This window comes from Leopardus geoffroyi, chromosome A3 (genome assembly GCF_018350155.1).
Source record: "Leopardus geoffroyi isolate Oge1 chromosome A3, O.geoffroyi_Oge1_pat1.0, whole genome shotgun sequence".
Taxonomy (NCBI): Eukaryota; Metazoa; Chordata; class Mammalia; order Carnivora; family Felidae; genus Leopardus; species Leopardus geoffroyi.
This window is the reverse complement of record NC_059336.1, coordinates 14,883,417-14,898,339: the sequence shown is the minus strand read 5'-3', so window position 1 is coordinate 14,898,339 and position 14,923 is coordinate 14,883,417. Positions and strand designations below refer to the sequence as shown.

Below are 14,923 nucleotides of genomic sequence, written 5' to 3'. Positions count from 1 at the left end.
GTATGCTAGAGAAAAGATGTTATGAAAGAAATCATTTACAGTACCAAAAAAAATTTTGCACATAAGAAGCCACACAGTTCAAACCCATGTTGTTCAAGGGTCAACTGTACAATGTTTCTGGCTTTGCTACTGATATTCTATTCACTTCAACACTTCACACAAACATTCTCTATCAACATTTAATTTCCTACCCCTTTTACTTCTTTTCAGGAAAGAACACTTGCCTGGGATCAGCATATCAGAGTTCTAGTTCTACTTGGTGTGTGTGGGGGATGTGGTTAGTCAAGTCATTTGATTTCTCTGAATCTGATGAAGTGGATATTCCACCTGTGTTGGTTATGTTGATTCAAGGAGAACATCAGCTAAGAGAAAAAAACTCACTAATTTGGATTCACAAAGATTGAGCTAATCTAAACTAGTAAAATAGTCTGAGCTACAAAAAATTTCAAGTATAGGTTTATTTAACACAGGTAAAATTTCAACTAAACTGTCCAAGTAGAGATCCTTAGAGAACTAAATTAATAAACTGGAAAGGATAGTTCATAACCAGCACCAAATGCATCTAGGCCTACTATGTACTATGTACCATGCCTTAGACATATGGAAATAAAACGGGTAAAGTCTCTGCTTTAAAGGAGTTCGCTGCTTAATAAAGGAGAACAGGACACATACAGATAATCATAATATAATCTAAAATGGGTTTATAGCAGAGATAATAAAGGCCTAACTCTGTGTACATGGGTGTCGCAGGGGAGAGGAACAGGACACAGAGGAGACTGGAAAGAGTAAGGGGCAGGGATGGCCTAAAAGTAACATTTAAACTGAGTCCTGGAAGATGAATAGGAGTTTATCAGAAAGAGAGAAGTCATTTGGCACATGCAAAAGTGAAGGAATGGCGTGAAGAACATAATTAGAAATACTATAGGAAGTTTAGTGTAGGGAGTAGGGGGATAAGAGGAAGAAAAGAGGAATTACAGATGCAAGCCAGAATCGGAAAAAGGTCACAAAAAACTTTGTTACTGAAAAGCAAGAGATTGGTGGCAAGAGGGCCTATATAAATTGAGCTACCATAAAAGAGTCTCAATGAAGCCAAACTAATGAAGGCTTACTGTATGTATATTATCTAAAAGGGGGGGGGGGGGGCGGCCAGAGTATTTAAACCTCAGACCTTAAAAATATTGCCTATTCAGGTACGAGACAAATATTTAAAAGGTTATCTTCAGTAAAGGGATATAAAATAAACTGAGGGCCAGAGTCAGTAATTAATAGCTAACAAAAATGAGTTAAACCCACCGTTCAGGAAGAAACGGACAACCAAGCACCCTTCCTTAGTTTTCTTCTAATATCTTTTAAAAATTTTAATGTGGTAAAAAACACACAATATACAATTTATCATATTAACTATTATTTTCTTAAAAAGCAAGCTCTACACCCAACATGAGGGTTGAACTAAGGATCAAAAGTAGCAGGTTCTACTGACTGAGCCAGCTAGGCCCCCCTCATATTAACTATTTTTAAGTGAGCATATTAAGTTTATTCACACTGTTGTACAACAGATCTCCAGAACTTTTTTATCTCATAAAACTGCAACTCCTTATATCCAGTAAACAATTCCCCATCTCCCCTCTCCACATTTATATACATAACACATTTTTTCACTCTCCACACTGCACTCCTTTACTGAAGATGTATCAGCACCACCTGAGAAGATAGTTAAACACATTTTCAGGCCCCATCGCAAAGTTTTAGAATCTCAGGATGAAGCCTAGGAATCTGTATTTGAACAAGCTTCTCAGGTGATTCTTGGCAGGTATTTGAGAACTATATTCTGTTTATCCCTTTAGCTTATGTACAACATATACTTAGATCCTCCATTTAGAAACCTCTTTAAACTCCTGTATTCAAGGGGTAATAACCCATGAACATAATCTGTTACAAAGAAAATGTCATGACAATGGTTAAAATCTGTCAAAGTACAACCGCTGGAAACAGTAAACATAATCACATAGCTATCCCCAAAGGAAATGGAATCATCAACCCAAGTTTCCATAGTACTAAAGATAGTATCCAATTATAAGGTCTGTGCCCCTGCTCCCCAAGGAGGAGTGTGCACCAACACCTTCTCTTCGATTTCATCTGACCATTTTAAAAAGTACCCTGAAAACGTACGCGTCTTTTCCCTATTACCTAGTTATGAAATAGCAAGAAAAATATTAACCACTGAGCTTGCCACTTTTTGATAGCATATTATCCACTTCTTTGGCTAATAAATGGCAAACTACCAACTCAAGTTTTCTCTAAATTCTGCCAACTAGACTTGTTGGTATTGGTTTGCTGGCAGGGGCTGAAACTCCTGCTTCTTCTGAGGCAATTGGTTTTCATATCTAAATGCATCTCTCTGCAAGAAGAGAAAAATGGTCACACACAGAATTTCATATCCACACCGCTAAAAGCAAAGTGGAGCAAACCTAAATTTAATAAGCAGACCATGGAATCTTGGTAAGTCTGCTGTCTTTGTTCACATGAAAGTGAAATCATCCTACTGATGTGAATGGAAGGAATAATACTGAAAACTGCACAGATATTCTAACTATTGCTATTACCTCTAGTCCAGACTATCAAGTCAAAAAACATTTTACTTTTTATTTTTTATTTATTTTATTTAAAAAAAAAATTTTTTTTTCAACGTTTATTTATTTTTGGGACAGAGAGAGACAGAGCATGAACGGGGGAGGGGCAGAGAGAGAGGGAGACACAGAATCGGAAACAGGCTCCAGGCTCTGAGCCATCAGCCCAGAGCCCGACACGGGGCTCGAACTCACGGACCGCGAGATCGTGACCTGGCTGAAGTCGGACGCTTAACCGACTGCGCCACTCAGGCGCCCCTCAAAAAACATTTTAAATTACAGTTTTGCTTAAAATGTATACAACCATAAACCAGAGTTGTTAACTCCTATTAGTAATCTGAGATACGAACAGATTAGTACTAGAATCTACTTCAAACTTCTATTTCCAGTGAAAACTCATTTTCTAAAGCCTAAATCAGAGGTCCTCAAACCTTTAATGTACGTAACAACCGCAGGGGTGAGTTCTGAAAGGCAGATTCTGTAGCCCCCAGAGCCCCTCCAGAGACTGTTCAGTTAGCAGGGGAGGGGGTGGCGAGCTGCATCCATGGATATGTATTTCCAACTAGCTGTTCTAGTGACTCTGATGCTGTCCTACTATAACTTTTCCAAAAAAAGGTTCAGTTCATAATCTTAAGTTTTTGTACTGAACGGAATCATGTTTTTCTTAGTTTTTCTTTTTGATATCAAGAATAATTTCCAAAGAGAGATTTAAAAATAAATTTCTTGTATCATCTCTGATGCTAAATACATGTTGTTATTATCTCAATCTCCAACTGCATAATTAAGTATATCCACTTAAGGCCAAATTACTCATAATTCAAAGTTCTCCAAAGCTTGCCCACTAACTGTAGGATCAACCTAATCTTCAGTAATTCAATCATTCTAGATCCAAACCAGGGAACCACTCAAGATATTTTATAGAGATAAAGGTATAAGACTGCTTTATAAATGTTCTCCAATGCAACCTAAGTTTTCCTGATCTTTCCCTAAAGTTGTCGGTCTTTAGGCAGGTCGGTAATAACGTTGTTTTGATTTGAAATACAGGGAAAAGAGTCTTATGGTGTGCAAAAGTGCTGATTCTTTGAAGATAATTATTTTCTTTAAAAAAAAATTTTTTTTTTCAACGTTTATTCATCTTTGGGACAGAGAGAGAGCATGAACGGGGGAGGGGCAGAGAGAGAGGGAGACACAGAATCGGAAACAGGCTCCAGGCTCTGAGCCATCAGCCCAGAGCCCGACGCGGGGCTCGAACTCACGGACCGCGAGATCGTGACCTGGCTGAAGTCGGACGCCCAACCGACTGCGCCACCCAGGCGCCCCTGAAGATAATTATTTTCTTAACAAAAAAGTAATTCGTCCAGCTGACCTATTATCTCTTATTTTTTTAGTGATAGCATAAAGAATGAAAATGACCATCCCTATAAATATTCATATCTGGTGGTAATAAAACCACCATTTAAAAAGCAGCAGGCATGCTGGTATTATATATTTAGCTGTCAGTATACTTCATATTTCCCTAATGTGCTGCTGCTTCAGACAGTGGCCTTACCCTGATCCTTTCATTAACACTTCTCATTAATGAAAGTGGAATAGAGGGTAATTTTCTGTTGGTCACTGCCCTTTTAGCTTCTTGAGAGTTTAACTCTGCTTAAGCCAAATAGTCTACACAAATGCCTATGCTGTTGACAGGACAAATCTTTTGGCACAAAAAAAGCTGACTGAGCTTTAGAAGCACTTGTCTCAAAGACTCACGGTAATCATTAGTAAACCACAAGGTATAGAGAAGAAACAGTGTGGCAGAAAGAGTAGTCAGGTTTGGGACAACACTAGGACCCAAGATGTTTGTAGGAGGATAGCAAGAGAAAGGCACCAATGATATTTTCCTCTCTTGGACATCTATAGTGCACATGTTTAGCATATTAAAGCCTCTGAGAAGTTCTAGAGTAAGGACACCTCTTTATCTCAAAATTTCCCAATTTTGCTTGAGCACAAAATCTTTTATCTTCAACAATACCTTGAGTATGTTCTACTAAATATGTGATTTGGGCAAGAAATCTAACCTGAGTCATTATTTCCTCACACGCGAAGAAGATACAACATCAGCCTACCTATCTTACAAGATTGGCGGGAACAAACGAGTTGGTATTGTACACCTGCTTTGTAAATCATACGTGCTGCTGGTTGTATGCTATCATTACCACTAAGAGTAATAGTGAGTTTCGGAACAGACCTTTCATTCTCTACGTGGGGAGTCAAAAACAAAGAAGCAACGACAGTTGAAGGGAATATTAAGTACATTTCCTCCAAAGGTTTCTCATTCTTAAAAGCACAACTGAATTCCAATAATTCTCACAGCAGTAACAAGCCATACAAAAGCACTGCCATCTGCAGGCCACAGGGATGGAATGCTTGCAACGGTTCTTGAGAATGAAGTTTCAAGCCACCAGGCACTCCTGTTCAGCACACGCCTATAGCCTCTGCAACAGACTTAGCTTTTGAGCACAGGGAGACTGAGGCTCCTTTTGCTGAAGTTCTGAAACTGACTTGAGTAAAAAGTTCTCCTGTCTTCTCTACACAGGACCAACGCTGAGAAATGGGAAGAAAATCACTCTGGCCTTCTGTAAGTACTACATTGCGCTCATACCAAAGTAACCCCAAGGAGTATGGATTTTTTTTTTTTTTCCACACAGCCCTTGAAGAAACACTTTAATGATCCGAACAGACTTTTCTGAGTTTCCTTTCAATGAATTAGAGTAAATCTGCTCTCTCACACATTAAGTTTATGAACAGACTACAAACAGAACAGGCTGTTTACATAAGTTAACCGGTCAATGCCTCCCTTTCTTTGGAGGACCTAATTAGCTTTATTCAACAATTCACCAATATGACCTAGCAAATCAAAAGGAGCTCCTAATGCCTTCCTTTTTTTTTTTTTTTTAAACGTTTTATTTATTTTTGAGAGAGACAGAGACAGAATGCGAGTGGGTTAGGGGCAGAGAGAGAGGGGGACCCAGAATCCCAAGCAGGTTCCAGGCTCTGAGCTGTCAGCACAGAGCCCGACACGAGGCTGGAACCCACGGACCGTGAGATCATGACCTGAGCCCAAGTCGGACGCTCAACCGACTGAGCCACCCAGGCGCCCCTAAAGTATATTCATTTTTGAGAGAGACAGACGGTGAGTGGGGGAGGGGCGGAGGGACCCAGAATCCGAAGCAGGTTCCAGGCTCTGAGCGGTGAGCACAGAGCCCGATGCGGGGCTTGAACTCCCAGACTGCGAGGTCGTAACCTGAGCCGAAGGCGGACGCTCAACCCACTGAGCCACCCAGGCGCCCCAGCCTAATGCCTTCCTTAAACGTATGGTGTTCACCTGCCTGTAACATTGGACAACCTGCACCTAGGAAAAATTTTTCCACGGGGCCTTGAAATACGGTTTCTCCGGCACATTCTACAAGGAAAATTACTGTTTCTATGTTTTAGGTTAAAAGATCGTGCCAGAGGTTTCAAAGAGCATCTGGAAGGTGACAAGAGGAGCTGAAAGAAACACAAAGAAACCAGAATACGGGAAGAAACATGTTAAATAGCCACGTGATCTCCAATACCCACAGTGCAAAAGCTTGGGTTTTACGGGTTGGAAAAAGGCAACACGAAAGTTAGTTTTCACACCCAGACCGACTCACACAGAAAACATTACATCCACAGTCGTCAAAAGCCCAAACGGCTCCATCGTCGGGTGCAGAAAGGGTCAGGAGGCTACCACACCACAAGGCAACGAGAAAACGGAGGCGGCACACCCCGTGCGCTCGAGCCGACGCTTCGTGCAACTCCGTGGGACTACCACTTGTAGGTCAACACCGACAACAGTTTGCAACGAGAAAGCTTCTCATGTTACCACCCCCGAAGATCCTGGGGGGCTTTCACGGAATCCGCTATGCTTCAGAGAGAAATCCTGTGCACAGAGCGAAAGCCAGGACCGCAATGAACCCCACACTCGCAGGGCAGCGTTTCCCAAAGCGTGGAACGCACAATAATTTCAGCAGGAACAAGGACGCGCTGTTTATTTTAATAGACAGGTATTTATTTATTTTTTTATGAGCATTGGAAAAATAACTGGCTTCCATCATACGGTTTGGGATTTACGTTTCCACCTTAAACAAATGTATTTAAGAAGGAGGAAAATAGAGGCAGTTCAAAGGAAAAAATTAACATTTGGGAAATAAACAGCAGTACAGATGGTACACGGACGTAGAGGTGCAACGCGAGAGACTGAAATCTGGGAAGCGCCGTCTTAAAAAAAAAAAAAAAAAAAAAAAAAAAGACAAAAAAAAAACCAAACAAAAAAAGCCCCTGGCGGGTAGTCGGGAGCGGAGTGCCCTGGGTCACACTTGGGGCGCTGGCTCTGTCGCTAATTTCCGCGAGAACCTCGGGCACAGTTTCTTTCCCCGTCCTTTGGGGCCGGGGTCCGCGTTACAAAATGGGTGGGGGCGTCACACGACACGGAGGCGCCTCGAGGATGCTGTCAAGGGGCGGCGAGGAGGCGGCGACAGGGACCAGCGCTCGGTTCGCCGCACGGCGCTGCACGCCCCGTAGAACGCCCGGAGAGGCGGGCCGCCTCGCTCCGAGTTCGAATCCCGCCTGCGCCACCGACTCGCTGAGGACCCGCAGGCGAGCGACTTCACCGTTTCGAGAACGGGGCGCGGGGTGTGCAGCCCTACCCTACAGAGAAGCTCGGAGGACTACGGTCGGCGGTTCGCGCACAGAGAAGCGGCCGCGGTGCGGCGTCGCCCGGACCGGAGCCCACCACGGGCCGCCCGGGCCGGCCGGGCCTGGGCTTGACGGGAGCCAGAGGCCGCGCCCCGCACCGGGCATGCGCAGCTCCGCGCGCACCCGGAGAGAAGCCGAGGCCGCGGCCGCGCGTCGAGCGGGCCCTCCCGCCTCAGCCTCCCCATCCGGCCCCGGCCCCCTCAACCGTCGGCCGCAAGCCCCACGCCTCGGCAGACGGCCACCGCTTCCCGGCACTCACCGCTACCAGCGCGGCGGGCTCTCGGCCGCTCCTTCGCCTCAGGCCCGCCCCTGCCGCCTCCACCTCAGCCCACCTGCCCGCCGTAGGACAAAGGCGCCACCAACCGACCGGCGCGGGCACGAGGCAATGGCGGCCGGGGCGGAGAGTGGGGGCAGAGGGCGCGCACGCAGCGGCAGGCGCGGCAATGTCGCAAGAGCGCGCGGGTTTACGGCAGGGCTGAGTTGGGCGTCGATCTCCTTAGCAATGAGAGAGAGGAAGTAGCTGTGGGGCGGCGGTTGAGAACGCTAGGGGTTGCCTAGTAACGGCGTCCCCCGCTAAGGATGGGTCCCGGGCCTGGTTCCCTGATCCCAAGAGGCTGCGCCTTTCTTCTAGTCTTCGGAGCGTCTTCCTTCCATTCTAACTGTGGAAACGGCTCACTTAAATCCTGAAATACTTTATTTAGTTTTTTATAAAACGAAACAAAACCCGAAACACCGTTAGATATGTGTATTGGAGAGTAGCGTACATACTCCTGCAACCTCCGGATCTCAAGGAACAAAGACAGCAGAGAGGTAGAGAAAATGTTTTATTTAAATTCACATTTAAATAGGCAGTGTACCCTATTAGTTTCGCTGGCAAGAGGCAGCTTCTGGTGATAGAGTCACAGGTTCTTTTTGAGTTATTTCTTCCTGGAATATTTATTCAACGTCAAAAAAAAAAAATTCACGGAATGTAGGTGCTGACTGTGAAGCATGTAAAATGTTGTATCGTTCATTTAACTCCCAGAATAATTTGTCGGAGGGAATGGAGTTTGCTCACATGATTGTAAATATTATAATCACAGCTATTGCTATATGAATCAGGTAGGCTTTTTTATTAGTTAGGAAATGCCTCACACCCTGTGGGGGTCTAGTTTTTCTCCTTGTGAACAGTGCATGCCAAGCAAACACGGTGGCTGTGGAATTTGAACGCTATGGGAAGTCAGATTTCTCTGACAACCACTCATTTGCTCATCCCTTCACTCGTTTGCTCATTGAATGTTTACACTTACTAGGTGGCCCTATGCTTTACTAGACACCTACTTTCAAAGCACTATTATGAGCAAATGCAGACCCATGTCTGCTATCTTGGAGATTATTGCCTAGTGGAAAGAGAAAATAGGTGAATTATCACACTTGAGTGTGTAATTACAGGTAAATGCTTGAAGGACAGAAACAGGGATGCATTGTATTGTCTACTTTTTCTCACCTGTGACAAATGCAGGGTGTGCCTGATGCCTATGGACAAACACACTTGGTCTTTAGATCTTTAATAATTCAAAATTCATCATGGCTCATTTTCTTCATCTATAAAATAAGGATAAGAATAGCACGTGCCTCAGGGGCGCCTGGATGGCTTACTCGGTTAAGTGTCCAGCTTTACCCAGGGTGGTGATCTTGTGGTCCGTGAGTTCGAGCCCCGGATCCAGCTCTGTGCTGACAGCTCAGAGCCTGGAGCCTGCTAAGGAATCTGCGTCTCCTGGTGTCTCTGCTCCTCCTCCACTCACACTCTGTCTCTCTCTCTCAAAAATAAATAAACAAAAAAATTAAAAAAGAATAGCACGTGCCTCATAAAGTGTGAAGTTAAATTAGGTAGTAAGTATCATACACAAAGCTCTTAGATTCATGCTTAGCTCATCGTGCAGGTTCATCAGCTCATAGATTTCTTATGATCCCACGGTTTGTGTCTTCGTATAGATTTGTTTGTGTTCACAGTTTGTGAGACATCCCTAGAAAACAGCGGCCCTTGGGTTTTCATCGGCTACTCTGTTCACAGGTGGAATAAATAGAATAAATGTCACTGGGAATTGATCAACGAGTCCTTGTTCCCCAGGACACTGGGGTGGGAGTGGAGGGGACTTTGTTGTGATATTAAGTTCCTGGTGAACCCCAACAAGAGCTAATAGCTCCTCAGAGCAAGATTCTGTCAACAAAGTGGATCAGAATGGGGCTATCTCCACTCAACAAGTTCTGTTGTATGTTGAAAGGAGTGGCTCAGGGAACTATGGAATAGCCGCTCTAAGACTCCTTTCAGCCATCAGGGAGACCAGTCTCTATGACACAGCCATCAACGTCAGTACCGTTTTGTACAGCTGTGGAAGTCAGAGTAATGACCTCTGAAGGGTGTCCATGTCCTAATCTCTGGAGCCTGTGAGTGTATCCCCTTACATGGCAACAGGTGTTTTGCAGATGTCATTTGGTTAAGGATCTTGAGATTGGAAGACGATTCTCAATTACCCAGGTGGGCCCAATGTCATCACAAGGGTCCTTATAAGAGGGGGGTAGGCGGTCAGAGTCAGAGATGTGATGATGGAAGCAGGGGGTAGTGAGGGAGAAAGAGAGAGGGGGAGAGAGAGAGAGAGAGAGGAAGATGTTACTACACTACTGGCTTTGAAGGTGGAGGATGGGGCCTTGAGACAAGGAATGCAGGAGGCCTCTAGAAGCTGGAAAAGGCAAGAAAACAGATTTATCCCTAGAAACTCTAGAAGGAACACAGCCTTGCTGACTCATTTTTAACTTTTGACTTTCCTCCCTTCAGAAAACTTAATAAATATATATTTTCCTTTTCTTTAAAATTTTTTTTTCAACGTTTATTTATTTTTGGGACAGAGAGAGACAGAGCATGAATGGGGGAGGGGCAGAGAGAGAGGGAGACACAGAATCGGAAACAGGCTCCAGGCTCTGAGCCATCAGCCCAGAGCCTGACGCGGGGCTCGAACCCACGGACCGCGAGATCGTGACCTGGCTGAAGTGGGACGCTTAACCGACTGCGCCACCCAGGCGCCCCTATATTTTCCTTTTCTAATGTTACCATGGTTTATCTTTCCCCTTTTAATAATTTAATCTGATTAATATTGATTTTGATGTATGCTGTCACATCATACATTATGTGTTATTTTTGATTCCAAATTAGATTCCTTCTTTCCCCAAGCTATTTCAACACCAAATAACAGCTCCAAACCATTTTTGTATCTCTTCTCTATCATATAGCACTTTTTATAGGAGGATTAAATTCAGGGCTCCTCATTGATTCTGTAATATCTCTTTCTTTTGGAGACAATTCACGGAGTTTCAATTATTATTACTCTAGATAGCACATATTTAGTTGTTTTGTTTCCAGAGCCAAGTGAAATATACTTATGAAAGTGTTTAAAGAGCAGGTAATGTTTGAAGAGAGAAAATGTTTAAAGAGCAGGTAAATAAATCTTTTATGCTACTCAGATTGCCAGGGCAATCTGATTAATCCCTCCCTTCACATGAAATTCTCAAAGGGTCCATCTCTAAATTTGCCTTCATATGTTGGGGTATAGAAATACAATACAAGTATAATAATTATAAAAATGGTTAAGGATGATGGCAGAGAGTAGGACAGTTCGGTCGAGTCCTGGCTCATTGTTTCCTGGAGATTCTGGTTCAGTGAGTCTAGGGTAGAATACTTAACAACAGCAACAACAGCAAAACTCTCCTCCCAGGTGTACACACCATGGGGCTTGGTGATTACAGAGATAACATACCTAAAAGGCATTTACCATGTTTCAGGGTCTCTCCCAAATTACTCAAACTGAGAATGAGAGTTGGAACTGGATAACTGGCCGAGTCAGTAGAGGCAGCATCTGAAGGATGAATGTTCCAGATTCAAAACTTGATGATGTAAAGCAAAAAAGCATTTTATTCGTGTGCATAGTTTCTGGGGCCCAGGAATTCGGGAAGGGCTTGGTTGAGTGGTTGTGGCTCTGAGTTAGACAGTAGCTGCAGCTGGAACAGCAGGGTGGGGGCTGGAGCAGCTGGGGGCTGGCTGGACGTCTTTCTCTCCCCACATAGTCTCTGGGTCTTTCCATGTAGTCTCTGCATGGGCTACTTTGGGCTTCCTCATAGCATGGTGATCTCAGAGCAGTTATGCTGCTTACATGGTGCTCAGGGCCCTGGGAGAGTGGCTGAAAGAACCAGGCAGGAGCTGTATTGCCTTCTGTGACATAGCCTCAGAAGTCATACAGCCTCATAATGCTTGTCATATTCAAGGCCCTCCACTCAATGGGAGGAATAGCAAGGACTCGCTGGGAGCAGAGCCTGTGGGTGGAAGATGAAGCTGTGGCCACCTTTAGGGAATACAGTCGGCCACAGAGTTACCCCTCGTCCCCATATCCAGTGCACCAGATCCTTCCCCTAACGTTTCTCGAATGGGTCCGCCCTGACCACCACCTAGTTCAAGCTGTCAGCACTCCTAGCTTGCACCTCTTTGCTTATCTCCAAACTAGGCTCCTTGCTTTCACCTTTTCTTCTCTCCAGTTCTTTCTCTTCTATAGCTAGAATATTTTTATACAACAAATCTATTGTCACTCCCCACTGTCCTTGGGATAGTGATAAAGCTGGTCCTGATGGTCTGGAACTTTGCCATTCAGACTCCCATTATGCCACTGTCTCCCTTGTTTTCCAACCTGCAACCCACTGGTATCATTTCAGGCTCTACATTCACCACATTCTTTCCACCTCAGGGCCTTTGTACCTCCTGTTGCCTCCGCTTAAATACTCTTCCAACCCTTTTCCTGCATCACCATCCTCCCTCCTCCCTTCTCTGCCACCTCTTTAACTAATTCTATTCATCCTTAAGGTTGTGAAAGTAATTAAAGGGAAACCTCACTTAGAGTGGAGTTGGGAAGCTCTCAAGGGGAAGCTCTCACCCACAAACTTTCCAGCGCAGATCCTTTTGCTTTCCTGGGCAGGAAGAAATTCACTGGACTACCCCAACAGGAAGAAGGAAGATTTCCTCCTTGCCCAGCAACAGCCCAGTCAATGAGAAACTGCCACCACTCAGCCAATGAGAAACCATTATCACCCTGAACTCCTGCTTTGCTCCAACGGAATTTTGTTCAGAGCAGCCCCCTCCAACTTCCTCCTTTCTCTCCACGGAGTAATGTTCCCCCATTTTGTTCTCCAGACTCGCCCTCGGTTTACCATAGCTTGTATGTCCCAAATAAATTCCTCTGCAATTCCCAAATAAACTCATTTTTTTTTGGTAAAATAACTGGCTATTTTATTTTTAAAGTTAATAACATTTTCTTTAAATCGTACTCCCCCTCTCCACTAGAGTAGAGAGACAGTATAGCCTGGTAGCTAGGATCACGGACCATGGGTTCAGACTTGAGTACAAATTCTGCCTCTACCATCTACTCACTGTGTGACTTAGGGCATGTTGCCTAACCTCTCTGTGCCTCGGTTTTTTCCTTTGTAAAACAGAGATGGTAATAGGATCTATCTGTCTAAAAGGATTATTGTGAATGTTCAAACCCGCATATGTAAGTCAACATCTGTAAAACACTTAGGGGGCACCTGCCTGGGTGGGTCAGTCAGTTAAGCGTCCAACTCTTGATCTCAGCTCAAGTCTTGATCTCAGAGTCCTGAGTTCAAGTCCTGCATTGGGCTCCATGTTGGGCGTGAAGCCTATTTAAAAAAAAAAAAACCCACGAAAAACACTTAGCACACTTAGTGCTTGTCGTGAACTGCACAATAAGCATTAGCTGGTCGTGGTTTGTCAGCCTGTTGCCCACTCGTGTAGAACTGTGCCCTTCTGTCTTGAAATTACTCTTCCAATCAGAGGCCATTTAATGGGATGTGAGGAGAATTTGGGGAGTACCTCCTAATCTGTGACTTTGGACCCACAGCTGAGGATAAAGGGGTGCTAGATATTTTACAAAGCAGAGGCTTTAACCCGGGGTTCATGAACTTGGGTGGGAAAAACCTGCTTCTTTACTTTCATTTACCTCTGACTAAAATGAAGCCTTTCTATCTTCCTTTCTTTCTCTTTCTTTCTTTCTTTCTTTCTTCTTTCTTTCTTTCTTTCTTTCTTTCTTGTTTCTTTCTTTCTTTCAAGAGCATGAACAGGGGAGAGGGGAAGAAGGAGAGAGAGGGAGAGAGAGAAGGAATCTTAAGCAGTTTCCATGCTCAGCATGGGGCCCAATGGGAGCTCAATCCCACAACCCTGGGATCATGACCTGAGCCAAAATCAAGAATCGGATGCTCAACCAGCTGAGCCACCCAGGTGCCCCAAAGCGTTTCTTTCACTTATGAATGCAAGCAACAAACCGTGATACTGTCAGAGCCTGCTACACTGTCTCCAGTAGAAATCACAGATATTTCATATCACATTACAGTTATTGCAGATGTCTTGAATTATTGTTTGCACTCATCACTGCTTTGAAATTATGGAAATTTTAGAATTGCCACTAGATCTTATTATGTAATCCATTAATGAAGATGCTCAGTGCTACATCACAGATTTGTCTTTTTACTATTTTGATGACTGTATTTCAATATACATAATTGGTTTTCTTTGTACCTCTATTTATCATATTTTATGCATTTAGAAATGTTTTTCTAAAAAGGGTCCAAAGGCTTCTCCATATGGTCAGAGGACTCCACAACACACACACACACACACACACACACACACACACACACACACACACACACACACGAGAATCCTGCTCTAAAGAAAGTAGTTAATACCTGGGATGAGCAGCTCTCCTTAGGGCATTCTAAGAGGTGAGCACTTTCTTTGAGTCAGCACTCTCTGAGGACTCTCTCTATATATATATCCTTATTTAATCCTCCCAGCATTTTAAGAGGTAGGCATTATTACTATCCCTGGGATGTAGGGAAGAAAATTGAAGCTTGGGTAATTGGGTAAATTACCTACGGTCACAGAGCAGTGTACCAGTGGTCGAGTTCATGCTTTTAATGCCTCCAACGTCCTGCTTTCCGTATAAATCTAGTCCTCCCACTATCCTGCAAAGCAATTCTCCCATTCTTTCATTTTGCAGATGGGGAAACTGAGTCTCAAAGAGAATAAGTTATTTTTCCTCACAGTTAAGCAACATAGGATTCAAACCCACATCTGTCAGGCTCCAAAGCGCACGTGTTCCACTGTGCTCTGCAGAGCGAATTGAAGGTGCCGTGCAAATGTAGCCTGGGAGAGCTGACAGTTTATCAGATATATGACTCAGGTAGACCTTTCTATGCCATCCATCAGGATTAGACGGTTTGGAAAGAAATGACTGCTTTTACTGCTCATGCTGTGGGGTTACGGAGCAACGCGGGGCACGTCTTCATGGATGTGAAATACACACTGGCATTTGGGAAACTCCATTAGCCACTATTGTCTAGACAGAGAGTTAAAAGTGGGAAGCCGGAGATGTAAGAATACACAAGTAGGAAGTTCTGTGTCGGCCTCACACTGAAACAGAAAGAACCATGATTTTGAA

The 14,923-nt window shown here is 44.1% G+C and overlaps 1 protein-coding gene and 1 long non-coding RNA gene across 4 annotated transcripts in view; one reads left to right on the top strand and one right to left on the bottom strand.

Moving 5' to 3' along the window:
- The window catches only part of NCOA5 (nuclear receptor coactivator 5), a 31,509-nt gene extending 23,705 nt beyond the window's left edge, over positions 1-7,804 (bottom strand). Inside the window, exon 1 of one of the 3 annotated variants that reach the window (XM_045444404.1) lies at positions 7,648-7,804. The gene's annotated coding sequence lies outside the window, so the exon portion shown is untranslated. The remainder of the gene's footprint in view (positions 1-7,647) is intronic. The other 2 variants (XM_045444402.1, XM_045444403.1) reach the window with 2 other exon arrangements.
- Positions 7,805-7,964: 160 nt separating this feature from the next.
- Positions 7,965-12,659, top strand: LOC123580099. The gene is made up of 2 exons (XR_006703133.1): positions 7,965-8,198; positions 12,386-12,659. It is a non-coding gene; the product is annotated as an uncharacterized LOC123580099 (long non-coding RNA).
- The last annotated feature ends 2,264 nt before the right edge of the window (positions 12,660-14,923 follow it).